The sequence below is a fragment of the Salarias fasciatus genome, chromosome 2, assembly GCF_902148845.1.
Source record: "Salarias fasciatus chromosome 2, fSalaFa1.1, whole genome shotgun sequence".
Taxonomy (NCBI): Eukaryota; Metazoa; Chordata; class Actinopteri; order Blenniiformes; family Blenniidae; genus Salarias; species Salarias fasciatus.
The window spans coordinates 10,894,694-10,901,672 of record NC_043746.1 but is presented as its reverse complement, the minus strand read 5'-3'; the positions used below and the strand labels follow the sequence as shown (position 1 = coordinate 10,901,672).

General features: G+C 43.9%; 1 protein-coding gene across 1 annotated transcript in view; it reads left to right on the top strand.

Moving 5' to 3' along the window:
• The first annotated feature begins 2,115 nt into the window (after positions 1 to 2,115).
• The window catches only part of frmpd3 (FERM and PDZ domain containing 3), a 74,582-nt gene continuing 69,718 nt past the window's right edge, over positions 2,116 to 6,979 (top strand). Inside the window, exon 1 of the mRNA XM_030102471.1 lies at positions 2,116 to 2,519. The gene's annotated coding sequence lies outside the window, so the exon portion shown is untranslated. The remainder of the gene's footprint in view (positions 2,520 to 6,979) is intronic.

The window sequence follows — 6,979 nt, the reverse complement described above, 5'->3', positions numbered from 1 at the left end:
AAGACTATCCTATCCACCGAACCCCAAATTGCTCCCAGTGAATGGGTCGAGTGCCTTGTATTGCAGCAGCTGCCTCCTCTGGTGTGTGTGTTTGTGTGTGTGTGTGCATTACTGTTAAATCAGAAGGAAAATTAACCAACAACAAAGAATGAACAAAAAAACTTAGACTATTGGCAAAATGGGTTGTTTGTTTTTTTTGATAATGGAATGAATATCTTATCTTCTGTTGACAGTTACTACATTTGTAGCCATTATTACGCTACTGCTTGTTTGCTATTTATTTCATTGCTGTTTCACAGTGAAAGTACACCAATGGTGTGTCACGGGAAAAGCTCCGCAGTTTGAGAGCATTCATTTAAAAGCCCTGCCTTTGGAAGCAGTTCAACACGGACAGAAATGCAAACAGAGTTGTTTGGTCAGATGTAGATATATTTTTGGGGAAGCCTTTACTGCAACACTTAGTCAGCGTCGCACTGTAAACAACAAAAGGCCATTTTCCCAGAGTCAGCTGAGAGCTCAGCTCCATCTCTTTCTATTATCACCAAACATTACGATACAGGGCTGGAAACATTTCAGGGGCGGCAGTGAATGAAAGAGGGCAGATAGAGTGACAGCTGGCTGCGGTATCACTACACAAGCCCCCAATGTTGACCGGAAATTGGTCCCAGTGTGCAGATATCTGAGGTCAGGGGACAATAATGCAAAGCAGCCATACAAAAGTAATACAGAGAAGGACAAACATCTGAGGCGAAAGGTGCAATTACTTTCCCCATGCAAAGACTAATAGATGTTATGATATTTTCAATTATATTATTATTATATTTCCAAAACGCTGAGTTTTCTTGCACTGGTGTCAAGTATGCTGTTCTGTCATATTAACTAGGATAGCGATAGTTTTTTTTTCTTTCTACGCAAATTCTGGTTTTAAGCTGAAAAGCTGACTGCCATAAAAATAAAAAGTAACTATGAGATTATCTTAAAGACTAACAGAGATGCAGTGAAACACACCGAGGAAAGAAAAAAGGAAGATGAGGAGGTTGTATGGTATGCTTCTTCTGACCTGTGCAAATGTCCCTGCTTTTTATCTGAAGGAAAAATGTTTCACGGCCTGCATTTATTCCCCTCTATCAAATTCGAAAGCCTTTTTTCCTTTATCTCCAGATCTTCCCTCTTCTTCATTTTATCTCTCGCTGCGTCTCTTTAATTCTTGAGGCGGTCAAAGTGAAACGGGACAACAGAGAACAAAACACGGCACGCTATCAGTGAAAGTGAGCCTCGACATTTCACCTCTGTGTTTTCTTTTCTTTCCTGCTTTCCTGCTGCTCTCCTTCATCAAAGAAAACAACCACTTTTTACTTCTCACGCCTTCATATAAATTCCCCTCTTATTCAGGAATTTCCCACTGAGATTAATAAACCATTTCCATTCTTTTCTATTCTATTCTACTGTCTCCTTCTCTGTGAGCTGTGATATATATCGGTCCCCCGGTAATTCAGAAGGGCAGGTAGCCTGTTAAATCTACAGGTTCTTGGGGCTTTTGATAGACTAGTAGCCTGAGGACCTGAGTGCGCGCTTGTGTGTGTGTGTGTGTGTGTGTGTGTGTGTGTGTCCTTCTCAGCTGGTTATTTCAAGCATGCTCATTACCAATGGACCATGTGCAGCAAATATGCAAGGTGCGCGCGGTACGAAGAATATACGCCATGCTCTCTTTGGACACACACGTGTGCGCCTTGTCTTTCTTTCCCATCGTGTGTGTCTCACACACACTGAAACATGCACCGGGGTGTGAATAACTCATTAACCCAGCAGCACATCTGCGACTGATTGATACCGATAGATGATGGAGCAGGTGGGAAAACAGCCTTCCGTACAGTCTCCTGTGCCTTCGTCTCTCCCTCCTCTTCTCCTACACCTCTCTCTCTCTCTCTCTCTCGCTCTCTCTCTCTCTCTCTCTCCTGCTCTCTCACACTGCCTCAGCATCGCAGAGCCACCGGCAGCAACAGTGAGGGAATAGAGTCTGTTTTCACACGAAGCAGAGGAGACTCAGCTCTAACACACACGCACGCACACACACACACACACACACACACACGCGCGCGCGCGCGCACGCACGCACGCACGGGGAGGAGACGGAGGGTGGACAGAGTCTCCAGCTGTAGCAGGTCCACCGGCTGCAGTCAGACATGTAGGAGGAGGAGGAGGTGCTCTGCTCGGCGCTCCATGTCCGTCTCAGTCCTCTAAGCACCTCCCATCCCCCCTGAACGCTCGCTCCCTGGCTCTGCGGCTGCTGAGGGGCTGGCTGGAATGACCCGAGAGAGCGGGAGACACGAGGAGATGCGCTAGATGGGGCTGCCGGCCGGACGGACTCTGTGATCCCTGATCCCTCCTCTTCTCCAGACAGACAACAGAGCGGTGATCTGCTCCACAGATGCATGCCCATGTAGGAGGGCATAGCTGCATGGACCGAGGGTCTTCAGCAAGCACAGCTTGAGAGCAGGACCACCACAGAGAGAGACCAGGTAAGAGGCAACGCAGCTCTGATGGATTTCCCATCTTCATTGATTTGTGCGGATGTGAAGGAGTCGGCCGTGTGTCGTGTGACATGTGAATTACTTAATTTCCGTGATTCTCATCTGTGTTCAACTGTTGGTTGGGTTATCCAGTGGAGGTTTTGCTGTGTGAGCCCTGCTGGTACGTGCCTGCTGCGCTGCTGTGCTGCATGGTCATTGATTAGAAGGGAGATGGGTCTGTGGATGAGTGCTGTAGCAGCATAATAATGGAATATGTCTCCTGGAGGACATGGTTTGATATCCATCAGATGTCTGGGGAATGTCAGTGGGGATGAAGAGGGTACAACAGGGAGGGACCAGAAAAAAGAGAAGAGAAAAAAAAAAAAGAAAAGCAAGACAGCTGAGCGAATGAAAGTCCATGGCTTTTCCTATAATTTATGTGAGTGCCAGATCCTGTGGGTTTGGGCTGTTTTGGGAGAAGTGACCATTTGGCTTTGTTTTTATCCACAACTCCACTTGGAATTCATATCCTCCATACACTCCATATTTTAATCGAATTACAAAGTGAAAATGTTACATAAGTGCTTCAAAAAATCCCAAAGACAAGCAGAAAACGGCGCTTGCTAAAGTTAGAGGGCAGGAAGAGCCCAGAGGTGTCAGGGACTGTCAGACATCCAACCAAACAAGGATGGAGGTTGGAGACAGAGGTGAAACTGCTTTGCTGTGTAATTAGATTGAATGGTTGTACATTGGGAAAATACCAACGGGAACGGCGGAGGATTCATACAGAGGATGAAGAGGAAATGAGCATTACAGTGATATAACCCAGGATGAAATGTTGGTGTTGCTGCCTTGAGAGTTTTTCAGCAGCTGCCCCTGCAGGCAAGAGGAAAGGTCAGTTTCCTCCCTCTGCCCATGAATCTTTCCCCACAATCCTCTAATAATGCTCATTACATGACTTTAAAATGGTTACGGCGCATTTCTTTTTTGCCGGGGATGTCAAAGACCGGGGCAGCGGCAGCCCTGAAGTGCATTTCAGAAATTGGCTGTGGGTGAATGTGCTTATGCAGAGGTGCCTGTGGCTGAGAGAGATGAGCTGTCCAGTGCCGTTGCGTGGAGCATACATCACAGAACGCAGGGCTGTGGACCCAGGAGGAATCAACAAAAAGAAATCCATTACTTAGATGACCAGGCTCCTCTGATCTCATCATGTGGTTGGGCAAGTTATAGAGACGGTGGACAGGGGCAAATGGAGAATGAGAACGCCGAGGCAGGCCGGCAGTCCGACGGGGAGAGGGCACTCTCTCTTCAACGCCATGATTAATTCCAGAGGCCATACGTTCAGCATATGCCAAAAATATCAATATTTTTCCATTATACAGCATGTTTCGGAATGGATGGTGGCTGATTTAAAGGTTGATTTTAAAAGCCATATTGCTCCATCTATCTGGGTGTCACTCAGCTCCACACTGGTTTGATGGAAAACATGTCTGAGGCTCATCACTTGGAGGTCGATTGTGGGACTTTCTTTAGACGAAGCAGGTTGTAGGGAAGAGCAAACCAACTTGTGTTTCAGCTTCAGCTGAAAATGCTGTGATTTTCCCCGAGCTGTCCCAGTGTGGCTCGTTTAAGATGTCCTCCAAAGTGGGACCGCTTCTGAGAAATACCCAGCCTGGACATGCTTCCAAAATCCCATCAGCATCAAAGTAGAGCGGCCTGGTCCACAAGGAAGCAAAACCAGTTGTCAGTGACTGGCAGCTCTGCAGAGCAGCATTTACAGACATTATAAAAACAGACCTGGCAGAGAATAAAACCAAACAGGTAAAACCAATTACAGTGGAGGATATTCAAACGAGGAGGAACTACATGCATTACTTCAGCCTCACAAACACTAGAGGCTGGTAGTTAGGCACAAGTGGGGAGTTCGGTAGCAAGACACGTGAGCAGCAGCATGAACAGGCACACTCACACCAACTGCTTTCCCCTGCTGATTGTAAACATAAGCTGGGAGCTCTATCCTAAGTCTTGTTAGAGAAAATGATTTATGTCCAGTTTTTAAAACCTCCAGGGTTTGAGACACGTGACGTGCAGTCAAGCTGAAGGATAAGAAACTGAATAGTTTTAAATTTGCTGCTGAAATCTGATTAAAAAAAATCAAATCACCCTTGAAAATATCTTTCATCGGTACAGTTTTTGCCACACAGCTCATGCGTTAAAACGACTGCATTTCACTGTTGTCTTTTAGGTGGCTTGATTACGTTTTGAACAGAAGTGAGAGAAACACAGTGATATTTTCTGAAGTGCGTTCCAGAGATGAGCAGTGGCCACGTCAGGGTAAACTCTGCTCTTCATGCTGACTGTAATGAAGAGATTCGTCAATCTGCATCGTTTTGAAAGGTGCTGCTGCATTGATTTCAGCGACATGTAGCCCGAGGCTCTGCCTACACAGACAATGCTTATTAGAATTTGAGCTGGCAGTTATGGATCGAGCGACTTCAGCGAAAACATATCCAGTACTTACATAGAGACCAGACTGTTTACACTGCTCAAGCCATCCATAAACATCCACATCACGCCTACAACTGTATCGTACAGAACGGCGCCAAACACTGCACAGTGAAGTATTTCCACATTGGCTTAATGGATTAATTTTCAGGTACTTTCTTTTTTTTTATTTATTTGAAAAACACATGCGACTGGGGAAACATTCCGCTGTGCAGGCGAACCTAATGAGGTGGACAGTGAGTGTGAAATGCGGTGGTTACAGGGAAGATTGTTTTTAGTCCGATCGAATAGTGAAAGACTCGATTCTAAAACGGATCCAGTAATTATATGTCGTTGCCATGGACACTGATGCACTTATAAAGAATAAATGAAATTAACAGTCAGATAGATAGATAGATAGATAGATAGATAGATAGATAGATAGATAGATAGATAGATAGATAGATAGAAAGATAGATAGATAGATAGATAGATTTTTCCCTCTCTCTCAGTTATTGTCAGGCTCTCTCACTCTTTCTTGTGGTCACCCCTGACAACCAGCTGTTTGTGAAACTGCTTCTGAAGGCCAATCTGCCCGCCTGAAGGTAGAAAGTGAGATGCACAAAAGAGAGGAGAAAAAAAAAAAAAGGAAAAATACAGTAATAAACTGGAAGTGTTACTGTGGTGATAAATATCTGAGTAACAACACGCATATTAATTAACTTTTTGTTGCCGGCACATTTATAAGAACCACACTATCGCAGAAAAGCTCGACGGTGTGAAGCTGTTATTTAACAAATGTGGATCAGGATCCCAAACTATCAAGTGGGGGAAGAACAAAACCAAATAAACCCCAAAACGAAACTATAAACTCTAAAAGGTGGGTGTGTGTACGTGCTTGACTACACCCTCACTCAGGCAGTATATCCAGAAAATTCTCCACGCTCGAGCGAGCACACTTTGACATAAGCGTTTAGCTCGGAGCTCCGGAGCAAGGCTGAGGACTCGTCTGCAAAACAAACAAACGTAGGAAAGGACTGGTGGAGGTTGAAGCACTAATGAGACGTTCAGGAGGCTCTTCTACACACACAGCGCCGTGTGGAGGTTTATAAGATGTCAAAACAGCCCTTTGACCGGCTCCTTAAAGTCACAGTCATCTTCTAATTAGTACAATATTTCTTTTACCAGGCTGGGCAAAGAAAAGCAAAGAAATCCAGTGGTATGGGAAACTTCTGCATTATTTCAGTCTTGATAAAGAAAAAATTAAAGATTCTAAAAATGTTTCATGGCATGAAATACAAAGAGATTTCATGAATTTTAACTTTTAGTTGACCAATATTCAAGCAGTGAACTTGTGGCAGGGCAGTGATATTTCCTCGCCACTGATGCTTTCAACCTGATACCAAATAAAACCAGAACAAATATCATTAATACTGACATGATACTGACACTTTGTTTGTTCATATAACTCAAAGAGCACGTGTTAATAGAAGGCATAAATGGTATGTTTTCTTTCAGATTACAGCAACAAAAGCTATTCTTTCTGATTCTTTATCCCAGCAAACCGGAGTGTGTCAGTGGCCAGTTATCATCTGGACGCGATACATTTATACATCATTTATATATAGGCATTTATACAGCTCCAGCATCAGTAATCACACACTGGAAAGTGAATCGGTGATGCCAATCACAACAGCTTTCTAACTTATTCTAAACAAAAAAAGAAACTGTGATGTGTAAAATTCTAAAATAAAACGTAAAGTTTGACCGATCCAAAACTAAAAATACACAGATCAATCTGCATGTCACTGCTGTTTTCAAGATGACTGTGAGATAATATTATAATATGCGGTTATATTAATGTCTCCTATAAAGCTTTGCTACAAGTTGTAAAATGGAGAGGACTCTCAAAAAAACTCTTTTAACATCTTAACACTCTTTTAACAACGAGACTGGTGAGTGTGTGGTGAATTAGGATTTGCTTC